The 25,397-nt window shown below is 40.6% G+C and overlaps 1 protein-coding gene across 5 annotated transcripts in view; it reads right to left on the reverse strand.

Moving 5' to 3' along the window:
• Positions 1-25,397, reverse strand: part of p120ctn (adherens junction protein p120) — a 914,089-nt gene that overhangs the window by 173,899 nt on the left and 714,793 nt on the right. The gene's annotated exons all lie outside the window — the stretch shown is intronic.

Consider the following 25,397-nt stretch of genomic DNA (forward strand, 5'->3'; position numbering starts at 1 on the left):
GAGGAAACTAGGACAGTGGATAGACAGATACATACATACATACACCAACGCAAATAATGCAAGGACACATCAGAGCATATAGGCGAGGAATAGAAAGGAGAAACACAGATGGCAATAAGTGAACATGTGGAGTAGGTGCTCATCTCTCATTGTGCGTGGGTGACCAGGTTCTTTTCTTCTTCCATCTGAATGAAACTTGCTTTTTCTTTGTTTTTTCTTTTCTTAAGCTAAACTGGATTTTTCTTTACTCTACACTTCATACATCCCACTGAAGATGATTCAAGAAGCAATTCCATCTCCGCAAGGGTTAATGAGTGTGGCTGGGATCTACAAAAAAGTTTATCAGGGGCTGGAAAGAAATACAGCACAAATCCACTATAACGAGTACGGCATATAATGAGAATCCCGTTATAATGGTAGTTTTTGTCTGTCCCTTCAAAATTCCTATATTAAACTATGTATTATTCTTCAGTTACAGTGAGAGCCCTATCACCGATGCATCCAATATTATGAGCGATTAAGCACGTGCAATTTTTTCTGTTACCGACATTTAAGAACCCAGCAATTATACTGCATGCGATCGATCATCTTCGGTATCGTATCTCCACTATGTCCACTAGCGAGCTCCCTCGTCGACATTTGAAGGCGATACACGTAATAAATATCATTTTTGGTCCGTATTGATGATATTTGTTTGAAATAATAACATTAAGTTATTTATTAGACCACCTAATCAATACAAAATCGTCTCGGATGATTTACTATTAGTTAACAAATTTATGTAAATCATCCAAGACAATTTTGTATTGATTAGGTGGTCTAATAAATAACTTAATGTTATTATTTCAATTTGAAGGCGATGTCGGAGTCGATTAGTAATACCCGTATCGTCGCCATAAGACCTATCTGTGTCGGTGCGACGTAAAGCCCCTAGCAAAAAAAAACAAACAACAACATGTAATACCCGTTGTCTGCTGTTCCGTAAAGAAAAACAGAAATGAAAGAGAAGAAAGTTTTCGTAATACGTGCGTAAATAAAGTGTCCGATAGCAGTTGTTAACTCTTAAAACTAAAGGCTGAAATAAACAATCGCTAAATTTTAATGCTAAATACTGCAATTAGGTAAGAATGGGATACACCACAAGATATGGCAGAGTGCATCATTGATTTCAGAGGTTAGTTTTATATTTTCTCGCATCTGGTTAAATTTCGGAAAGGTTATTCCCATCCAAACTTACAGCGAGATGATTATCACTTTTCTACTGGCACTTGATATTTTTTTTCATGGCACATACGGGGTTAAGTTAGGTTAGGTGACACTATTTGAAAAAGAAAACTGAAGCGTTTGCCATAAAATGTGACCTTTCTCGTCGACATTCGAAGGCAATGCCGGAGACGATTAGTATTACCCGTCAATTGCTGTTCTATAAAGAAAATTAGAAATGAAAGAACAGACCATGTTTTCATAACAAATATGTAAATAACGTGGTTGATAGCAGTTGTTAACTTGTTAGAAATAAAGGCTAAGTAAACGATCGCTTAATTTTAATACTCTATACCGAAATTAAGTAAGAATGTGATACAACTCAAAATACGAGTACATCACTGATTCAGAGGATAGTTTATATTTTCTCACATCTAGTTAAATTTCGGAAAGCCATGCAGTTTTGTAGCGAGGAGGTTATCATTTCTCCACATGCGCTTGAAATAAGTATTGTTGCGTATATGTAATTTATATGATAGGTTTAATTATAATGCGTAGTATAAATCAAAGATAGGAACTGATTAAGTCAATAAGTAGACACTAAAGCATGGACACATCTTGCTTCAAAAATAAGAATAAATTGACAATACAATATATCAAGTAAATGATATTACGAGGATAATTTAAAAAATAAGGTCTTTTTTTTTTTTTATCAACACAGAAATCTGTTCGTGTGGCTGTTGGTCACAATATTGTGAAGAGTGTTTCCCATGCTCGCATATAAACATACGCATTCCGCGCTGAGACACTCGGTCTTGGCTTGGCAGCCGTTGAGTACGGAGCTCCTGTTGGATGTTACCGCCTACTGCGAAGTGTGCGCAGTTATTCGTTTTTTTAATGCAACAGGTACTGAACCGATTGAAATCCATCGCCAATTGACGGATGTGTATGGTGAGTCGTGCATGGATGTAAAAAATGTTCGTAAGTGGTGTAGAGAGTTTGCAGCCGGTCGGACTGAAATTCACGATGAACAAAGGAGTGAGAGAACGTCAGAGACAGTTGTGAAGGTTGAGCAAATCGTGCGTGGAGATCGGCGGATCACCCTGGATGATCTCTGCACTTTGGTTCCTGAGGTTTCCCGAACCACAGCTCACAGAATTTTAACGGAAAAGTTGAAATACCGGAAGGTGTGCACAAGATGGGTTCCTCCCAAGTTGACTGAAGACCACATGCGGCAACGAGTTGATACTTCCCGCACATTTCTTCAGCGATTTGCAGCCGAACAGGACAACTTTATGGACTCAATTGTCAGGGGTGACGAAACCTGGGCGTTCCACTTTACACCCGAGACCCAGCAGCAATCACGCCAGTGGCGGCATCCCTCTTCACCAAAGCCGTGGAAATTCAAGCAAACACAGTCTGCCGGTAAAGTCATGACAACTGTGTTTTGGGATTGAAAAGGGGTATTGTTGGCCGACTTTATGCCCGCTGGGACCACAATTAATTATGACAGGTACTGTGAGACCCTGAAAAAACTCAGATGGGCAATTCAGAACCGGAGAAGAGGAATGTTGAGCAAGGGTGTAAATATTCTCCATAACAACGCTCGCCTGCACGTCGCCTGGCAAACCGTTGCTCTCCTGCAACAGTTTCAGTGGAACATCATCACCCACCCACCAACCCTACAGTCCCGACTTGGTGCCCAGTGACTATCACTTGTTCCCTAAGTTGAAAGAACATTTGGCTGGAAAGTGATTCAGCACGGACGACAAGGTGAAAGATGAGGTTCATAACTTCCTGAACAGCATGGCAGGGAGCTGGTATGATCTGGGCATACAAAAACTGTCACAGGGTCTACAAAAATGCATCGACGGATATGGTGATTATATAGATAAATAGCTAAATGTTCAAGCTGTAAAATGATGTAAACCATTGTAGAAATAAACAGGTCTATGTATTTATAAAAAATAGGAGACCTTATTTTTGGGATTACCTTCGTACATAAGTCTTGGGACTAGTTTCAGCTACTTAGTAGGGTTGGGCACTATGTCCCTGTTTCGGCACAAGGTGCCGGTGCACAGTTATGTTCCGCTGTTCCAGAACACCGAGTGTCAATTGTTCCGAAACATTCTCAAGCGAGCCGGAGACACTGACTCGCTGTCTCATCAGAAGCGCCACTATGCACTGCCCTTCGCCTACTAGCTGAACTGTGCAGCGGGCGCACGGGACGCGGGACTGTAGCTGCGCAATGTAGAGAGAACTTCCGGAGGCAACATTACATGCTCCGCGGCAGTGGGAACTGGGAGTGTGCCTGTACGGAACGTGCTGTGTGGTGTGTGCCTGTGTGTAGTTATGGCCATGGTCCAGCATAAAGCTGCAGGGAACGTGAACGAACAGTCGGAACACTGAAATTCGCGCCCAATAATCACGTTAAAGGCTGCTTTTAGGTTAAGATTTTTCCGGTCAGTATAAAATACACATAACACGGTTACAGTGGCAGTGCAGGTGTTTAAAAGTAACCAATTCAAGAATATTTTCACCAGTTGAATGTATTGGCCTGTATTGTGAGTAATTAGTGAGTAATTAATATCTCGAAAATTTCCCTCAACACTTTCTCGGGGATTGACGTTAAACATTAATTTGGACTTTAAAGGAAACTTTTAAGCCCAAGAAAAATATGGGTCGTCGCTTTGGAATTAAAAATATAACTGGATGAATACATTGTTGTACTTTCGTGCTGTTAGGCCGGGCGCACATTGAGAAGCAGTTGGCCGCAGAGCAGGGAAGAGCAGAGCAGAACAGCTCGAAGCTTACGAATTGCGAAGTAGACGTGAGCGCAAATTGCCACGCAGGGTCTCGTCGGTTTTCAGAAATAACATGTTTTCTTTAGACTCTGTGATACTGGGGCATCCAGTATTAAGAGGCTCTTTTTTTCTTTTTCTTCAAGCATTCGCGATTTTTCTCATTTTGTTAGTCATCTTCACAATTTCCCTTGTGCTGATGGCAACGCGGTTATTCAGCTTAAGACAATCGCAATAAAAACAACCACCTTCGCCAGTTTACAAGACTGAACAATATTTCTATGTTACCGATGTTCGGCGTTCATATGGACTAAGCAAAGAATTTAATTCATGATTATTTTTATATTTTTTACGTCGCACCGACACAGATAGGTCTTATGGCAACGATGGAATAGTAAAGGGCTAGGAATGGGAAGGAAGCGACCGAGGCCTTAATTAAGGTACAGCCCCTCCCCCCAGCATTAGCCTGGTGTGAAAATGGGAAACCACGGAACACTATCTTCACGGTTGCCGACAGTGGGGTTCGAACCCCCTATCTCCCGAATGCAAGCTCATTGCAAGGCGATCCTAACCGCACGACCAACTTGCATGGTAAATTCATTAATAGGATCACAGTGGGGGAGAGGGAAAAATATGTATTTACAAATGTACTGCTAGATTTTCATCTAGTTGTCACAAGACACAAGATAGTAAAATCAATCAACATTGACAATCTGTTGTGAACGCGTTTGCATTTATATTTGACAAGACATGATAAATGATTTTCCATATTTATCTCTTCACATAAATGTGATGATGGATGACGGCGACGGATTCGGCGATGATGCTCTCCATAATCAGCATTAGATCTTTGTCTTAAATTCTATATGTTGCGAGAACTTGGGTCACGGATTGTTTCATAGATATATGAGGATTACATTCTTTTGTTTGCTGTTTGTTTAACGTCGCACTAACATATCGAAGGTTTTCGGCGACGGAAGAAGGGTGGAAGATTGGGAAGGTAGCGGGCGTGGCCTTAATTAAGGTACAGCCCCAGCATTTGCCTAGTGTGAAAATAGGAAACCACGGAAAACCATCTTCAGGGCTGCTGACAGTGGGGTTCGAACCCACTCTCTCCCGAATGCAAGCTCACAGAGGCGCGACCCTAACCGCACGGCCACTTGCTCGGTGGATTACATTTTAGGCTTTTCTCTAAACTACCTTTTTACGAAGCATGAATAAAATGATTTATAGCCTAGGCTGTAGTGCCTTATTCCACGAATTTACATACCGATTTTCATTAAATTCTGTTAAGCCATTTTCTCACGAACATACATACATACATACATACATAAATACATACATACATACATACATACATACATACATACATACATACGTACATACTGCATTGCAGACCACATGATTCACATAGTACCTACAAAACATGGTGAGACTGAATGGCTGTGGTAATTTTCTCCTCCATTTCTTAACTAACTGCGTGACACGTGCGCAGGAAACTGTATTTCGAAGACTGCGGGTGGTAGGCGGAAGTAGGTGCAGAACCGGCCTGCTCTGCTCTGTCCTGCCCTGTCTGTCAACTTGCGATGGTGCAATGATTTGTGTGGATTACAAAAATCTGCTCTGCGCTGCACTGCTTTAGCTGCTGCTTCTGCGTCCCAATGTGCGCCTTATGCTCTCTGCACTTCGAATTCCTTCCCTCTCAACTTCCATTTACTTTCTTCAATATCTCGAAAATTTCCCTCAACACTTTCTCGGGGAATGATGTTAAAAATTAATTTGGACTTTAAGGAAACTTTTAAGCCTAAGAAAAATACGGGTCATCGCTTTGGAATTAAAGATATAACTGGAGGAAAAAATGTTGACACTCCAACACAGGGCGGCACACAGCCGGTATCGACAGGCAGATAGCCAAGGCCAACTAATCTATCTAGTGCGGCCTTGGCACAGCACGTTCGGTTCAGGCACATTCCAGCTGAAGCGGAGCATGTCCTGTTGCCTCTCGAAGTTCTCTCTAGGACGCAGTTACAGCCCTGTGTCCTGTGTCCCGTGTCTCGGCACTCTGTACCGAAACACTCTGCCTCAAGTTCCTAATGTTGCGGAACAAGTGAATGTTCCAGTCTGCCCAACCCTACTACTTAGTGGCCATCTTCAGCCAAATAAATTTAACAGATTATGTGATAACTAAAACATTTATAACAGAGACAATGTTGCAGGAATAATTATAACATTAAATTAAAAATAATAATAAAATTTATGGTTATGATGACCTTGTCATGACTGATGTCTTAAAGTTCACTTAGGACCTCAGGCAAAGAAGTAAATCTGGAAATGATAGCCAGAATTGGGAATGAATCAACATACAGAAAAGAAAATTAAAGGAGAAGTATTATTTATGAGACTCACCTCTAATGTCTGATGGAGAACAAGCACTGACTTGCTGGAGGAAGCATGCAATGTAAACAAAGGAGTAGGTAGTGAAGGAGGGGAGGGGGAGGGAGGGGAGAAGGGGTGTCTAAGGTGGAGCTGAAGGATGTGGAGAGAAAGACTGCTGCTGATGGGGAAATTCAAAGAGAGAAAGAATTATTTTTATCTGACTCATGAGTACTAAAGATAGGAATTAAGAGGCCAAATAAAATGTTTGATTACTCTAAAATTTCATTTAGATTGAAGTTAGGATTGGAAAACTGTTTCAGATGGATAAAACAATTTTCTGTGATATTGAGCAGGGGGCCTTTCTCAGCCCCAGCATTTGCCTGGTGTGAAAATCGAAAACCATGCAAACCATCTTCAGGGCTGCCGATAGTGGGGCTCGAACCCACTATCTCCCGGATTCAAGCTCACAGCTGCTCACCCCTAACTGCACGGCCAACTCGCCCAGCAGCACCTTACAAATGATATTGAATGCAGTTATAGCTCGGAGTTGTGCTTCGTCGACGGATCTGTGTCCTCTTGAAAAAACAACGTTGTAAGCAACGCTGAACGATGGCAGCTGTGTGAGCTGTTGCGTTATCGTGTAGGATTATGAAGTTGTCCAAAAGATCTGGACGTTTGATGTGCACTGCACGGCGCAATTGGTACAACAAAAAGGAATTGTAATAAACATCTTTGTCCACGGACACTGGACGGCCTGGGCGAGTCAAATCGGCAGTTGATACTCTACCCCATTTGAACGTCTCCACCTACCTCGCCACTGTTATATAGGGCATTGAATGCACACCTAATGCTTCCCGTAGCTCTGCATGGCATTGGCATGCATTTCTGCTGCGGAGAACTGCTATTTTAATATACGATCGTTGCTCCTGCTTGTTGACTTCCATTTTGTGACACACTCACTCACACACTGAACTTGGGGGCATGCTTAGACCCACACTGTTGTTTACATACACCATCTAGTGGCATCATACGCAAGTACATACTGTACGTTTCCAAATGCATATCTTAGATTTTCCATGTTGTCTCCTGTTTGAGAGAGCACATGGGTGATACTAACCATAAGTTCACTAATATCACCACAACATGAGAATTCTGAAAGTTATACAATATTGCTCAATTCCTTTAGAACAAAAATCATGAAATTACAACAAGAGTCATGATAAGATACAAAGATCAAACAATCAAGGAAAATTGGGCACAATTAATTTCACCTTGAAGGTAGGTTAAAAAGACATCAATCCAGCAGAAGAACCATTAAAAAATTGTCTTCATGATTTTGAATAATGTTCTTATTCTTTAGCTCAGGAGTGTCAGATTTTTAGACACATGCAAATCTTTTGGGAGCGGACAACTCTTGATGACACAGTAGCTTTTCTCATTTCATGGTCTTTGGAACTGCCAGGCTCGGCTTTTGGGATTGTAAATGATGCTAAGCTAGTGGTTGATCTACATTGAGCAATAACAAGCAACTCATTTTTACAGAAACCCAGTACTGGATCCCACTGCTCTAACAGCCTCTGCAGACACCTTCTTAATGATAGCCATCTTGTGCAAACATGTTTCAATATCTTCTTCGTTTCCTTGTTGTGAAGCTCTTGGAATTTCTTAAACCCTTAACTGGGTTAGGCGTCAACAGCTGTCACACGAGTATTGGGTTTGACGCCTTTAGGCGTTCTTGTACTTCTAAATGTGTTCTTACGTAGGGTTAGCTTCCTATAGGCGTCTGACTGTTCTTAATCACTTCTGCCATCTACTATCATAATTTAAAACAAAATCCATTCATATTAGATGTGATTATTGCCGTTCTATTCATTTCTATCTGGATTCACGCCAGTTGGGTAGTTCGCGCCTAGGCGGCAGTCCAACAGCAGTCTCGTGTTGCCTCGTACGGTCCGCGCCAAATTCTTTGTAAATAATTTATTTGTGTATATGTACAATGAAATAACTAAATTTGTGAGTTGTTGTCATGGTTGTTGTTGTTGTTGTTACTAAGATACAGTTGTTCTGCAAACTCCACTGCCATGTTCTGATAACATTTTGTAAACTGGTCTGTATATGATGGTAAACTGTTCCATGTGACGTGATAATGGCTTGGTTAGGAAAGACGTTAAATTATCTGAGAATCCGCGGACCGGATGTAGGAATCACTCAAGAAAACATTGTGTTGTGTGCCTGTCAAACCAGAGGCGACGGGAAACTGTCGACTACTCTGAGGAATGTGACGTGGACTTCGTGCTTGCCCTTGCTTCCGTATTTACCACACTGTGCGCAATTTCTGAATGACGTATGAACCAGAAAGTATGTAGAACCTATTGATGCATATCTGAAAACTTGAAAAATGTCATCATAATAATGAAAGGAACACTTTTTAAATTCACGTTTGTATGAACACACTGTGTATATATGTATATATTTATGGGTTTACAAGAAAAATGGTAATAACATAATGCTATTGAAATTTTACTATATAACTCATAATTTAAATAAATCAAGTAAAATATATTTTTCTGTTCAGGGGACGCCGGCCCATGGTGTAGGGGTAGCGTGCCTGCCTCTTACCCGGAGGCTCTAGTTTCGATTCCCGGCCAGGTCAGGGATTTTAACCTGGACCTGAGGGCTGGTTCGAGGTCCACTCAGCCTACATGATTAGAATTGAGGAGCTATCTGATGGTGAGATAGCGGCCCCGGTCTCGAAAGCCAAGAATAACGGCTGAGAGGATTTGTCGTGCTGACTACACGACACCTCGTAATCTGCAGGCCTTCGGGCTGAGCAGCAGTCACTTGGTAGGCCAAGGCCCTTCAAGGGCTGTAGTGCCATGCGGTTTGTTTTTGTTTTTTGTGTTTACATCTGCTGCACGCTACTGTACCCATTCCAAAATTGCGCGTTGCGCTGAATAATTACCCACTGGCTGGTTGATGTTACGAAACTATTCCCCAGTTAAGGGGTTAAGGCATTCCTTCCTCTTGCAACTCTCTTCTAAATAATAGAAGATGTCGACTAACAGTTAATCAACTTCAACAGGCAAACTGCTTGCACCTTTTTCAGCAACCAAGTTAATCAAATGGCATAAGCAACCCAGTACAAAGACAGTTGACTGTGCTTCCCTTAAAACAGCAGCAACCCCATTCTTCTTTCAAATCATGACTGGAGCATTGTCAGAACAGAACACTACACAATTATGAATTGGTATTTTGTAACACACTAACTGTGAAATGACCAAATTCCCAATATTACGTCCCGTTGAATCACGCACCAAGACTGGGACAGACAACACTGAGCTAACTATCTTTTCCTGCTTTGCCACAAAACAGGTGACGATAATAGGGTAAAGCTTGGCATTACTATTACTGTTCCCATCTGTAGCTAAAGAAAATGGTTCACATTGCATGTAACCAACGAGTTCACTTCTTGAATCCATAGCCATCTCTTTCAAAATTTGTGTGATTTTCGTATGACCACAGCCATATGTTTTTGCAATTTCGGAACCTGGAAACCTTTTTCCTAAACAGACCATCAGCATGATTGCCAGCAGCTAACAGGATATTATGTTCAATTAAAAATGAAGTGAACAAGCTTTCCGCTCTGACTATATCAAGGTCGGCTCCAGAAGAGGTAAAAAATGAATTAATTTTCTGACTGCCAACCTTAAATTTTGTATTGGAGACGTGTTTGACAGATTTAATATGATTTACTAATTCTGTTCTACCTCCGTGAGAAACGTTTATATCACACGAGCATATGGAACAGAATGCGAATGTTTCGCCTTTCTGTGATCATATAAAACAAGGAAATTCAGAAGAATATGCCTCCCTAAAAGATTGATAATATCATTTCCTAGTTGAACTCATTACGAACACCACTAAAAATACTAAATCGCTTACAAATTCGTCACTCATTTCCACGAGTTTCAGAAGAACCGACAATGTTACTCATAACATCATACCCACACACGAACAAACCCTTTCAAATGCTACGAAGCACGACACAGTTACTAAAGTTATATATAAATTCACAGCCTGCTACTTGTTTCGGAACATCTCGGTGAAGAGTGAATGAAATAGTAGTCGAGGTCGAACAGGTGACAAAAGCACGGTGAAAATCGATAATGCGATTATCGATACATTTACTGGTCGAATTTCAGCTACTATCGAAAGTGAAACAAATCCGATTTGGACGCAAAAAGCGAAAACAAGCATGGATATTCAAAATCCGTAGAGTAACGTTGTTCATCCGTACAACCATAAAACACATTCAAAATCCGTACATTTTACGGAAAAACCGGAATACTTGGCAGGTATGAGATTTAGAGTTCTTACCGAAGCCTGAAGGGTGAAAGGGGAGTCAAACTCACTGCATTCGAAGCTCAAATGAAAAGAAAGTTTTTAGCTCACCCAGTCCTCACACATGATGAATTTGCAGATTAATGGAAATAACAGAGTACGTGTAAAAACACACACTTCAGCTGGAGTCCCTGCACACCAGACCACAATCGAAGCTGGACTGATTTTTGAGGGAATAGTCAACGAATTTTATAGGACAGAAGGAATGTCATCGAACAAGAGAGATGAAGATGACGGGTGCACAAGGCTGAGGAGCAGGTACAGAACAAATTCTTCTTCTCCTTTTCTTTGATTAGAGGAAGCCGTTACAGTTTTCATGATACATACAGGGTTAGGTTAGGAGGGACGCTGTTTGAAGAAGAAAACTGGAACGTTTATCAGTGTGTCCTCTGGAGTGATATTATAATTTTTTCAGAATGAAATTTTTAAAAATTAAAATTAAACGTACACTTTCAAGTAGTATCAGATTTCGAAAAATAACAAATGAGCAAGCCATACTATGGGTATCTTCCACCAAAACGCAAGTTTTGAACAAACTGATTGCCATTTCTTACCACTTTTAATGTGTATGGACTTTTTGTCGACTTTTATGAAAAATCTGATAAAACTGTGGCAGTATTAAGACAGCAGGGGAAATCAATGGAAATTTCTGAATTTATTGTTTCAAAAATTATTTTTTCTGGTAATGTATAAGAAATTATCATGTTTGGACCTTTGAACTTGGAAGAATTCTGTTTCAGAAACTCCTTTTTATGTGTTGTATCAAAATTATCATTTATCTGTAAATTTTAATATTTTAGTTTGTTATCAAAAATTGTGAAACGGCATGTACATACAAGTGCAGTTCTAGAAACGCATTTCCTGTTGCATAAAATACTTTTCTGGAACGTTTATTATCAGCAAGAGAGAAGAGACTTTTCATTGGAGAAATTAAGAGTTTATGTAATGGGCGCATATGAAATTCGAGGGTGAAGCCCATAATCTGATTGGTTCTTTTGGTGGTTGCACCATTTCCTGTTTCTCAAACTTATGTGCTCCTTCGGTGGGAGCGAGGTAGTCTCTGCATCTTTGATTTTTGACCATCCTAGAGAGCAGACGCGCTCCCCCATCGGTTCCCTCATGGGATACCTGGTCTCAGGGTAAGCACCGATTCTTCTTTCATTTCGGTTATTAACTTCATTTAAATGTAATTTCTTTTCTTGCGCAGGAGTTTATCCCTGAAATTCACATTCATTGCCAAATTTGTCGAAATGACTTAGGTTGTACCTTTTGTTTCAGAGGCAAATTTTTTTAAAACCTTGTAACTAATAATGTTTGCCTCCCAGTATTTCTGTGTCACCTAACACATGTGCTCAAAATCTATGTTCATTACCGGAAGAGTTTTAGGTAGGGACACAAGTTTTCTGTGGCTCTATGTTGGGACCTTTTTTTTCTACCCTGGGTACATTGGGATTAGCCCTCATTTAAATCGTCATGTATGGCTGCATACTTCCTTTGAAAGTTGTGATTAAAATGTCTTTTGTGCATTGCACATGTCTGCAGGCGCGGTTAACACTTAAATTTACTTTATAAATATCTTTGAGTTGTCTGACTCATTGGCTGAATGGTCAGCGTCGAGGCCTTCGGTTCAGAGGGTCCCGGGTGCGATTTCCGGCCGGGTCGGGGATTTTAATCTTGTCTGATTAATTGTTCTAGCCTGGGGACTGGGTGTTTGTCCTAACACTTTCCTCCTCATACTCAGACAACATACTTCACTATCAACCACCACAGAAACACACAATAGTACTTACATCCCTCCATATAGGGTTGGCGTCAGGAAGGGCAGTCGGCTCTAAAACATGGCCAAATCCACATGTGTGTCACAGTTCGCACTCACAACCCCATAGATGTGGGAAAAGCAGTGGAAGAAGAAGAGAAAAAGAAGAAGAAATACATTTGAGTTTTTGTTTTGGTCTATCTGTTATGAGATTTGCTTTGTTTCCTTTTTAAAATAAATGTGTGTTATCCAAGGGCAATTACTCTCTCTGTTTCCTTTCTTCACAAAGGCTACTTTCCATTACCTCGCAGGGTTCCATGCTGCTTTCCACAACCATTTCGTTGTTGTCGTGTTTCCTTTTTTTTTGCTAGGGGCTTTACGTCGCACCGACACAGGTAGGTCTTATGGCGACGATGGGATAGGAAAGGCCTAGGAGTTGGAAGGAAGCGGCCATGGCCTTAATTAAGGTACAGCCCCAGCATTTGCCTGGTGTGAAAATGGGAAACCACGGAAAACCATCTTCAGGGCTGCCGATAGTGGGATTCGAACCTACTATCTCCCGGATGCAAGCTCACAGCCGCGCGCCTCTACGCGCACGACCAACTCGCCCGGTTGTCAATTCTTAGCGAGTGATAATGTCAAAGCCTTTACCTCTGTTCAGTTCCGTAATTTCTGTTTTGATTTGTCAATTTCTCACATAACGACCACCCCGTATTATCCGAGACCTAATTACACCGAAAGAGTTAATAGAAATCTTAGATCTGCTCTTATTGCCTATCACTCTGGTGACCACTCTAAGTGGGATTCATCGCTCAATTGGTTGTCTTTGATGTATCCACAAAGATGCAAACAAAATGCTGTCAATTGTGTACACTATTTTATTTACAAACTATATTTACATCTTCTACAAACACGCACTAAATAAGATGCCATCTTGAAACAAACACTTGACTGCGAAGATTAAGAATAAGACGGCGACACTTGCATGTCAACCAAACTACCAATCCAACAAGGTCTACACATCTGACTTCAAACACTCGACTAACACGACTTCCACAAGTCACATTAAAACAACTCAACTCTACCGTCAAGACTGTCTCTTTATATACGATGCCTGTCCAGGCTTATAAAAGAATATGACACAACATTTATTCTCATAAATTCAAGAGTCTCCAATAGGCTATTTAAAATGTACTTATTGCAATGTGTTGCAGATTCAGGAAATCGCTCACAACTTCCGCATAATCGCATGGTGCACTTTCTTGCTGAAAGATCACGTCACGAGGAGGTTGTGGCACAACATACTGCTCCAACATGTCTAGGTAACGTGTTCCATTAACTGTAGGCTCCGCGAAGAAGAATAGGCCAATAACCCTGTTCTTTAACAATCCACACCACACATTCACTTTTGGAGAGTCCCGTTCCAACTCTATCACTACGTGGGGGGGTTTCAGATCCCCAAATGCGGCAATTGTGCTTGTTTACCGTGCTGGAAATATGGAATGTAGCCTCGTCCGAGAAACAGACCGAATCGAGGAATGCCTCGTTTCCATCAATTTTTTCCAGAATTGTCTCCGCGAATGCCTTCCATAGCGGCCCATCCTGAGGTTCGATTTTTTGATGAAGATGTAGTTTGTACGCCCATAGCCGCAACCTTTTGTGGACGACATCATGTATTGTCGAACAAGGTAATTGTAACTGTCTACTTGCTTGTCGAATTGACTTACGAGGGCTCCGCTTGAAGGACTCGCGGATTAAATCAACAGTAGCCTCTGAAACTGCGTGCTTGGCGTGGCGACCCGACATCGACAGCAAGGTCGCAGATTCTCGACGGCACCTGTCCCATTTCATGATTGTTACATAAGTGGGAATATCATCAGTTGGTAACAGTCCATACTCACGCCAAAATCTAATGTTGTACTAGTGTAACGTATTTTATCTCTGCGAGCGAAAGCACACAGAACACCTTCTGCTGTGGAGTCCACATGGTTACTGGCACGCTTCTTGTGAACAATGCAGTTATGCGCATGCGGTACCACCGCCACTGCAAGCGAACACAGAAAACATTTCGAGTTACCCTAGTAGTAGAAACAAACCGCCAATAAATATCTCCATTATTTCTGAAGTTATTAAATTTTATATTATTATACCTTTAACCCGGACACCTTGTATATATACGATCATAATTATACCAAATAAAGTTTGTATACAACATAAATAATAATATTCATACTAATAGATGTAAACAACTTCATAGGCACACCTCACAAGTAATAATAATAATAATAATAATAATAATAATAATAATAATAATAATTGATATTTGCATTATTTACCCATGGTTAAAGAATATTGTTTCCAAGTTATATTAGTCTATTACACTTGCGTCATCTTTATCCTTTAATATTCCTGTCCATGAGAGTCACAAGCAAACGCCTGCTTCATTATTGCTAGCTTTTACTCCTAATTCTCCACTTTCAAATCTAGCGTCCATTAACGATCTCCTTCCTGACGTTGCCAACCCAGAAACAATCCGTGCTACTTGGCATCGTGCATGTAAAAAATTTTAAGGTTTATTACGCTCAAGTTCAACGTAGCTACAACCACGGGCAAAGGCCGCACAATCTGTCTGTGGGTAACCAGGTGTTTGTTAAAACTCATCCTGTCAGTAGTGCTGCGAACCATATTATTAGTAAGTTAGCAACCAGATTTCAAGGTCCCTGCACAATTTTGAAATTTCTTACCCCGGTATCTTTATTGATAAGTAATCCTGAAAGGAAGAGGACCAGTAGAGTGCATTTATCGCAGATTAAGGTACCCTAGTTATTAGTATTGGTGATGTGAATTCCTTTATCTGTGACCATTTATGTCTTAGTTGTAAGAAATGTCTGTATTAATTCATGGCGTGCCAACCTACATGTGTGTTATCTCTGTGTGTATAAACCTTTGTGTAGGATTAAGAATAGGAATTGTAATTGTGATTTGTGATTATTTTAGGTATCCCCTTTAGGCATTTTTTTAATGTATTGGATTTTATATGGTAATGATTAGGTCATGTAAGATTTTGGTTTTATGGTCACGACTTAGGAAATTGCAACTGTAACCTTGAGGCTCTGGGGTAAACTCCTGTAGATTTTCCTGTCTTATCTTTCGTCCTTTTTCTAAATTAATAAAATAGTGCTTGCCGTGGGTTTGCTGGTATCCCAAGCGTTGAAGGGAGGCTCTCAATTGAGCAATTACTGAGCCACCGGTTGGGTGATGTTTGTTTAATTACCGTAAAAAAAAAACCACCTTTGGATATCGTTTTTCTTCGTCGAAACCCTTCAGAATTGTTGGACGCTGGCCTTGCCTGATCTATTCTCCTTTTCTGCTGCGTATCTGTTTATGTTGCAGCTGCTGCAAATTTTTTTATCTATCTGGTGGACACAGTGATCGGGCCAGCTAGAAAGACGCCTGGTCCACATGCACACTTTGGACGATCCAGCGTAGCGCATCCCCTCTTGACAGAGCTCCTACTACAAGGACAGATCAGTGCATTAGTTTACACTCAGTTGTCGTGCGCTGCTTTCTAATTTCTCATTGTGTAGTAACTGTGGTTAGCAGTGGTTTACGTTAGGCCTATCTGAGACAGAATGGAAGGCATTAAAAGTAGTCTGCATTGTAAGGTGCTAAAGAGTCAGACTCGTGCAACAATCTCGAACATTATATATAGACTTTATGAAAAGGGGGGCAATGGAAGGAAAGTTTGTGATAGATTGTAAGAAAGTGCAGGAAAGAGTAGCAGCAGCGGTTGGAGTGTCAGAAAATTCAGTGGAATGGATTAAGAGCGAAAAACAAAAAGCGATAGAATTAGGAAAAACTTATGGATAGTCTGTTTGAAACACCAAACAAAAAAATTATGTGCACAAAGAACGTTACTGGGACGACTTTGACGAAGGTGCCGTATGCTGTATTGTTAACAATTTTTTATTTAGTTGAAAAATGTTTACCTACCGTTTCAAAAAGTTATTGAAAAATTAAAGTTCAAAGAATCCAATGCTAGTGTCAAGCGAATCCTTTGATCATTATGATATCGTAGGAAAAAAACTAACACTAACAAGCGCATCTTAATGGAAAAACATGACATAAAATAAAGGGATTTGTTTATTTGAAAAATAAAAATAAAAAATTGCCCAGTATTGGGCAGAGGATAGGCCTATAGTGTACACGGATGAAACCTATATACATACGTCAGATGTATCCAGCAAAGGCTGGTCTTATAATTCAATATCCGGTATATCAGCGCCCATGTCAAAAGGAGAAAGGCCTATAGTAGTACATGCTGGCGGGGAAATGGGTTTCATCGAGAACTGTCTGCTAGTCTGGAAGCCTGGCAGCAAGAGTGGCGACTACCACGATGACATGAATAGTGACAATTTTTTTTAGTGAGTAAAAGATATGCTTATTCTTAATCTTCCACCTCGCAGTGTTCTTGCGATTGACAACACGTCATATCACAACAAGGGAGTAGATCGTGCTCCAACCTCCAGCTCACGGAAAGTGATGATGATCTCCTGGCTAGTGAATAGGAACATTCCACACTGTGAGACGATGTAAAAACACGAGCTTTATGAGCTTGCATATGGACAAGAAAGGCATTCCACCTATCAATGCTATTTATTATGAAGCAGACTTACATAATAATAATAAATACATAATAATAAATAGTATTGATAGGTGGAATATCTTTCTTGTCCATATACGTGTATCCAATCAATACGGAAATGAAACTTATAAATAATGATACTTTATGAGCTTATCAAATTCCACAAGCCAGCACACAAACCCTACTTCCTACATGAACTCCTGGAATAGTACAGACACTCGATCCTTCGACTGCCCCAATATCACCCTGAATTAAACAGTACTGAAATAATGTAAGCAGAAGTGAAGAACTGGGTAGCTTCTCACAATGTCATTTTCACTATTGACAATGTAGAGAAACTCGCTAGACAGAAATTCACATCAATGTCCACTGAAGACTGGAAGCGTATATGTGAACACGCAAAGAAGGTGGAGAAAGACTTCATGAGGGATGAGGAACCTCTTGAAGACATTATAGAGTCCTTTGTGATCTAGCTAAGAGCTGACGACACGTCATTCCATGAAGACGACAGAAGTGATGACGGAGGACTCAGTGGAATTGAAGAGTCGTAGAGGATATTATAAAACACGGGTGTGCTCATTTTGTGAATATGGTGCCATTAGTTTATTATTTCAAGTGTCATTTAAGTTATCTTTGTACACGTACGTTGTTGCCTTTTACTCAGTATATGTAGACTCTCTATGGTGTTTATCAGTAGCGTAGCCAGGATTTCAGTTTGGGGGGGGGGGGGGGGAGGGGGCATTCGCCCAGAATTTTATTTTGATAGGTGTCCAAACTTCCAGAGTTTAGGTGGTATAGAATACCTAAAAAGGAAATTAGTGTCCTTGGATCCAAGTAAAAGTGGTGGATTCGTGCGGATTCCGGAAGCTAATAGTAATATTATTCTTCTTCTTCTTATTATTCTTCCACCCCTCCTCCCCGCTTTTCCCACATCTGTGGGGTCGCGGGTGAGAACTGTGCCGCACATGTGGATTTGGCCCTGTTTTACGGCCGGATGTCCTTCCCCGTGCCAACCCTATATGGAGGGATGTAATCCCTGTTGTGTGTTTCTTAGGTAGTTGGTAGTGTAGTATGTTGTCTGAATATGAAGAGGAATGAGTTGGGACAAACGCCTAGTCCCCGAGCCAGAAGAATTAATCAGACACGATTAAAATCCCTGACCCGGCCGGGAATCGAACCTGGAACCCTCTGAACCGAAGGCCTCAACACTGATCATTCAGCCAATGAGTCGGACTCTGGAAGCTAATATTAATATACGTTATATATAAAATGCTTAATAAAAGTAGATTCGTTAAAACTCCTGGGGTATCTGGACTCCTTGGACGACAATCCCCCCCCCGGCTGCCACTATTACTCCCATCCCAACGTAACTGCAGCATTTCATATATTCCGAGTACAAGTGAAATGAATGCAAGAATAAACAGTGTGAGTGAAGAAGCAATATTCTGGTTTAGCATAAATACGGTAATGTTATTATAATAATGATCATGTTATAAGTAATAAGGAAGTGACATTTTATACAAGTAATGCGGCGGAAAAAAAAAAACCCACACACACATCGAATACAGGTTTCTCGCCCTTCTTGTCAATGGCTAGATGATGAAGCCAAGAGAATGATGGCCCACCCTGACTCGTTATTTCGACATTATAAACAAACCCTAGATGACACAGACTTTGAATCTTACTGCATTTTAAAACATCGCACAAAGCAGTTAATCAGAAATAAGAAATGTATATATTTCCGGAATTTAGCTAAGAACTTAAATTATAATCGTGCATGGGACCAACTTAGAGCTCTGGGAATAGGAAAACATCAACAGAGACAGACGACTTCTGATATTCCACTTGACGAACTGAACGATTACTTTAGTAGAACAAATATTCAACCTACCCCAATTAACTGCACTGAATCACTGCCATCCCCTCCAGCCAATCAACCATTCACATTGTCACAAAAAATCAGGTTGAAAAGGCTTTGCATTCCACTAAATCAAAGGCTACATGTGTAGATGATATTCCTATTACTTTTATACATAACATTATGGGTGCTGTCCTGCCTATACTACTGACGCACATACTGAACTACTGTTTACTAAACGGAAATTTCCCTACTGTCTGGAAAACAGCCAATATTATACCGGTACCTAAGATTTTAAATGCATGATCACCCTCTGACTATCGTCCTATGTCTATACCCCCTGCGCTTTCTAAAGCCTTTGAACGTTTAGTATACGAGCAAGTTCTGGAATACCTAAATCATAGTGCTCTTTTGGACCCTTTGCAATCTGGATTTAAGAAGGGCCACAGTACCGCGACAGCACTTTTGAAGGTTACTGAAGACATTAGAAACGCTATGAACAAACGACTGCTCACTATACTTATCCTTCTTGACTTCAGTAGCGCCTTTGACACTATAGTAATTCCAACTATGATAAAGAAGACGAAACGGCTAAATTTCGACCTGGCTGCGCTTAAGGTTTTTAGTTCTTTCTTGAGTAACCGTCAACAGCATGTAATAGTAAACGACAAGGCTTCTAAATGGAAAATTGAACTTAGTGTTGCTCCACAGGGCAGTATTCCTGGGCCTCCAATTTTCTGTATTTATATCAATGGCATACCATCTGTGACAGGAAATAACACACACCACCTCTATGCTGACGATCTTCAAATATATCGACACTGAAAGACAAGATATTAACAATGACTTCCGACGACTCAATATATATGCACAACGAAACTCTCCTATACTAAACTGCACAAAATCTCAGGAAAACATAATTGGATCACAAGAATTACTCAGCTGCTCAAACAATGTCGCAATCCCGCCTATCCTACTGAATGGTAACATTATTCCCTACATTAAAACGGTTAAAAATCTTGGCGTAATGATGAATGAAACAGTTGATTGGTCTGATTACATGAAAGAAATACGTAAAAAGATTTTTGGAGTGCTTCACCCTCTTAAACGGCAGAGGGATGTATTTCTATTTGAGCTACAGGCCAAACTCATACAGACACTCATTCTCCCTATTCTTGATTATTGTGATGTTTCAGTTGAAACGACGACAGAAGAAACACTTGAACTTCAACGAGAACTGAATTCCTGCCTGCGATTTATTTACATTATCAGGTACGATGTTCATATCACCCCATACTATCAGACTGTCTCATGGCTGATGTCTGATGAACGTCGCCAGCTACACACTTTAACGATGGTATTTAGGTTGGTAACTGAAAGTCAGCTACTATATATTTCTTCTAAATTCATCTTTTTATCATCATTTCACAACTTAAATACACGTTCTAGATTCATTTTTTCTATTCCACTGCACCCCACAAAAAAGTTAATAGATAATTTGTGGTGGCTGTCCCCTGCTGAGGACAGCTGACTTAATGGTTGAATATGAATGTGTGCGTGCCTGAGGATTAGTCATTTTTAAGAGTTATTAATATTAATTAGCTTTAATATTAACCCTTTCGCACTCAGCGCGCCGATCTGAGAGGTTATGGTGAAAACGCTCACGGCGCCGATATATCGGCTCTGTCTTATTTATGGATTTTGGTCATTTGCGTAGCTGTTAAATCGCAACAGTTGATCGTGACGGTACACTAAAGCGTTGAATTTGCGTTTAACTCAACAGACATATCCACCAGCCCTACAAAATATTTTTATTTTCGACAAATGAAATCTGTTGACCGTGAATGTTTATGTTGTGGTTATTTGAAGATGTTATTGCGTGGATCTGTTTTGATTGGCTTATGAATACAACAAGTTGATATTGCTATGAGTTTTGTTTATAGTTTATTTCATTTCTTTGGTATATCGTGTGTTCGATGCACTTCGTAAACTACAATTTTACTCCTTTTCATAACTCCGTTGTTGCACGTGCTTGCGTCATCCTTTTATAGTAATGGCTAGGCCATATTCAAGGCCGAATGAGGCCGATATCCATGAATTTTCAGATGATTTAGACAGTAATAATGACCTTCTTTTGCCGAAAGTGATTCCCGTTATGTGGGAAGTGACACGGTCCTAACTGCTCACCGTGCATCGGACCGCGAGGCCCTGACATCGATGACCGTTACATGTACACTGAATAACTTTGTGCAATGCTTCATGAGTGAATTGCAGCACACACATCATATTGATATCAAATTATTCAGAATCAATTCATCCACGTCTAGGAGTAAAGAAGGAAGACGCAACAATGTCTAATTTTTCTGTCTTTGAAGACAATTTATTTTAAAAAATTATTTTCAAAATTTAATAATTTTTTTGGGCTTAACCAATAACAATACGTCCGAGGTATATTCATATCTGAAATGCTCATAGTTTCCTGTATTAGTGTGATTAATTTTATTTTAATGTGTGTTAAACTCTTATGTGGTGAATTTTTGTAATTTACTTTGGAAAATAAAAAATTGGTCTGAGTGTCTTCGAGCAAACACCTGCATATAGGCTGAGTGCCAAAGGGTAAATTTAGTTAGTAATATATTTAAATTTATTTTCAATTCTATTTATTTATGTAGTTTTAACTATTTTAAGTATCTCAGTATTTTATTTAATATTCTGATTAGTATGTGGTTAAGTATACGGCAGGGCCTGGAGCCCTAACTTCGCCACTGTACAGAAGACACAAATAAATAAATAAATAAATAAATAAATAAATAAATAAATAAATAAATAAATAAATATAGAATATAAAGCGTATGGGTATATATATTTTGTTAGTTGGTAAAGAAAAATTTCACGTCACAATATTTGCTTGGTAGGGTTTACCTTGTCCTATTAGTTTTCTTCGCGGTTAGGGTCGCTCAGCTGTGAGCTTGCATATGGGAGATAGTGGATTCGAACCCCACTGTCGGCAGCCCAGAAAATAACTCCATGTGGTTTCCCATTTTCACACCTAGCAAATGCTGGGGCTGTACCTTAATAACGCCATGGCCGCTTCCTTCCCACTCCTAGGCCTTTCCTATCCCACCGTCGCCATAAGACCTATCCGTGTCAGTGCGACGTAAAGCAAATTGTTAGTCAGTTTCCCTCGCAAGCCAGGGATACAGAATATAGTTACAGTTTTGCGACACTAATATTCGTATGTATAATTTTTATTAATGCGCCATAACCAACAACACGGAGCTGTTGCCATTTCAACACCGTTTTAAGGGCCACTGACCCAAGCCAGGATTTGAACCTGTGAACTTGGACTCAGAAGGACAGCGACTCAACCAACTGAGCCACATGAAAAGGAGGCGTTTGTGATTATTGTTATAAAAAGATGCCGTTAGTATTTTTAGAAAGGTTTTATGAGCAGCATTTATTACGGCATACGTTTTCCAACTGTCCTAAATGCACGAGGCCGGACAGAAGAACTAGCTGGAAGCTAAAGAGCCTTGCAGGGATGTCGCTTCCTTCTCTGTTCACTTTTCCAAACCAAACTCCATGGCGTAACAGCCCCGAAGGGCCATCGCCTACCAAGCGACCGCTGTTCAGCCCGGAGGCCTGCAGATTACGAGTTGTCGTGTGGTAAGCACGACGAATCCTCTCCTCCGTTATTCTTCGCTTTCTAGACCAGGGCCGCAATCTCATCGTCAGATAGCTCCTCAATTATAAACACGTGGGCTGAGTGTACCTCGAACCAGCCCTCAGATCCAGGTAAAAATCCCTGGCCTGCCCGGGAATCGAACCCGGGTTCTCCGGTAAGAGGAAGGTACGCTACCCCCTACACCGCGGGGCTGTCTGGTTACTTTTAGGTCTCCTTATTTTAGAATTTGACTTAAAGCATCCTGCATTCGATTTCCAGCACTGACAGAGTTAAGAAAGTCATGGGATGGGGAAGACACGACCTTGTTTGTGGGTGTAGTAGAGTTGGCCTTGAGTCTTCCGTAATCGAAATATCTACGACCTGGAAGGTAGTCACCTTCATGGGGTGTAGTACCAAAGTGGTTCCTATTTTTTTTTTAAGAAGACAAATTAAATGAAATTTCTACTTCCTCACAACGAAGAACGATATTATCAATTTTACGAACAGTTTCAATAATGCAGCCGGTTTATGTTAAAAGTACAGAAGCTATGATTGTACATGGTAACAATCAAAACCATCTATATCTACTGAAGATCCGTCACCGCACTTGGTAGGACCGGCTTTTTTTTCATATCCACCAGGCGAGTTAGCCGTGCTGTTAGGGGAGCACAGGTGGTTGCTCGCATCCGGGAGATAGTGGGTTCAAATCCCACTGTCCGTAGCCCTAAAGATGCTTTCCCGTGGTTTCCCATTTTCACACCAGGCAAACACTGGGGCTGTATCTTAATTAAGACTACGGCCTCTTCCTTCCTACTCTTAGCCCTTTCCTTTCCCATCGTCACCATAAGACCTACGGTGCGATGTAAAGCAAATTCTAAGTAAAAAATAAAAAAAATCTTTTCACAACCTCTTCCAAGGCAAAGTTGTATCCATGCTACTGGCCTCGACTTACACCCCATCCGCTGAAATTATTTTGTGGGTGTGCCACTGCATCCACTCACCATTTGAGATACAAGTAAGCCCAAAGAATGGTTGGATACTCAAAATACACCACCATAAATGACGCGGTTATGGCTCAAAAGTATAAAGAAAGGTAAGGGACGGGATCTAGTGTTTTAAGTAGAATCCATATCAATACAACGTGACTTCCCATTTTAAAAATGTTTCATGCATCGACTGCGATTAAAGCCTGAGCTGTCCTGATGAGAAGATAGAACCATTGGAACAGAGTTATCACGCCCGCCAATTACAAAATATTTACCCGCAATTTTGATGGAGCAATTTGAGGTTCCAATCAGTCGCCGGGCATTTGACAGAATATACAGGCCTACATATCGAACTTAGGCACGCATCCGCGATTGTCTTGCTATTGCTAGAATTTAAAAAAAAAACTTTTTCATAACTTACCGAGGATTAACATAGTTTTGGCTTCTCAGTGGCCCTCTTCAACAAATGTAGTTATATGGCACAAAATGCGGAACTGACGTACAGCTCAAAATCCTTTCACAGTCTTCCCAACGCTGCAAATTAAACACAGCACATCTCTCAACCACGGTACAACCCGAGGATCCCTAGGATATTGTTGTTTTCTAGAACCGATGTGCAAAATCTGACACTATGTTGTAAGCTTGCAGCTGTTTCTGGTCGTGGACCCAGTTATCTTGGTGGTCACGTTCCGGCCCCCAACTGAGTAATCCCTTGGTAATTGCCCTTTTCCTGTCCGGCTCCATGGCTAAATGGTTAGCATGCTGGCCTTTCGCCACAGGGGTCCCGGATTCGATTCCCGGCAGGGTCGGGAATTTTAAACTTAATTGGTCAATTTCGCTGGCAGGAGGGCTGGGTGTATATGTCGGCTTCACCATCATTTCATCCTCATTACGACGCGCAGGTTGCCTACGGGTGTCAAATTAAAAGACCTGAATCTGGTGAGCCGAACTTGCCCTCGGACCCTCCGGCACTAAAAGCCATACGCCATTTCATTTCATTTCATTTCATTTCTTTTTTTGTTGCCCTTTTCCTTGTGTCTTGACATTTGTCAACACACGGTTACATTCCCAATACTGAGGCCTCTACAGGGAAATATTCCCGCACATCACAATCCTAAGTGTTTTCCTTTCATTCAAGCAGTACAAATATGGAGAATTATGATTAGACCTATTGAGCCTTGCTAGTAAATTCTTTGTCGCTACGTTAATTTAACATTTCGGCATAAGTTTTTAAGTTGTTCATACCGTACGAAAAACAACGGCTGATCGTCGCTCTAGTTTCAGGAAATATTTTGGGGGAGGCCCGGCCCCACTGCCCCCCTCCCCCTTGGCTACGCCAGTGGTGTTTATTTGTATGAACTGTATTTTTTTTTTTGTACCTGAGAACCATTATATCGTTATATATGTCATACCATTAAGTCACATTTCTTATTTTACAAGAGAGCAACAAAATCTTGGCATTAAGAACTAGGGACAAACTATCATATAGTCTAGCACTGCTTTCTCGCCTTATAGCAAAAATACTACTTTTTGTTCTTCTTCTTCTTCTTATTATTATTATTATTTCGTTTCACCCTCTTTGTGGTACATTGGATCAATCCTTTCTCTGTGTGTTCTTCTTTTCTCAGTGCCCAGTATTTCTTCATTCTTTCTGATCTTTGTTTCCTTTCGTCTTCCGAGATAATAGATTTGGCTTTTAATGTAGAT

The sequence above is a fragment of the Anabrus simplex genome, chromosome 2 (assembly GCF_040414725.1).
Source record: "Anabrus simplex isolate iqAnaSimp1 chromosome 2, ASM4041472v1, whole genome shotgun sequence".
Taxonomy (NCBI): domain Eukaryota; kingdom Metazoa; phylum Arthropoda; class Insecta; order Orthoptera; family Tettigoniidae; genus Anabrus; species Anabrus simplex.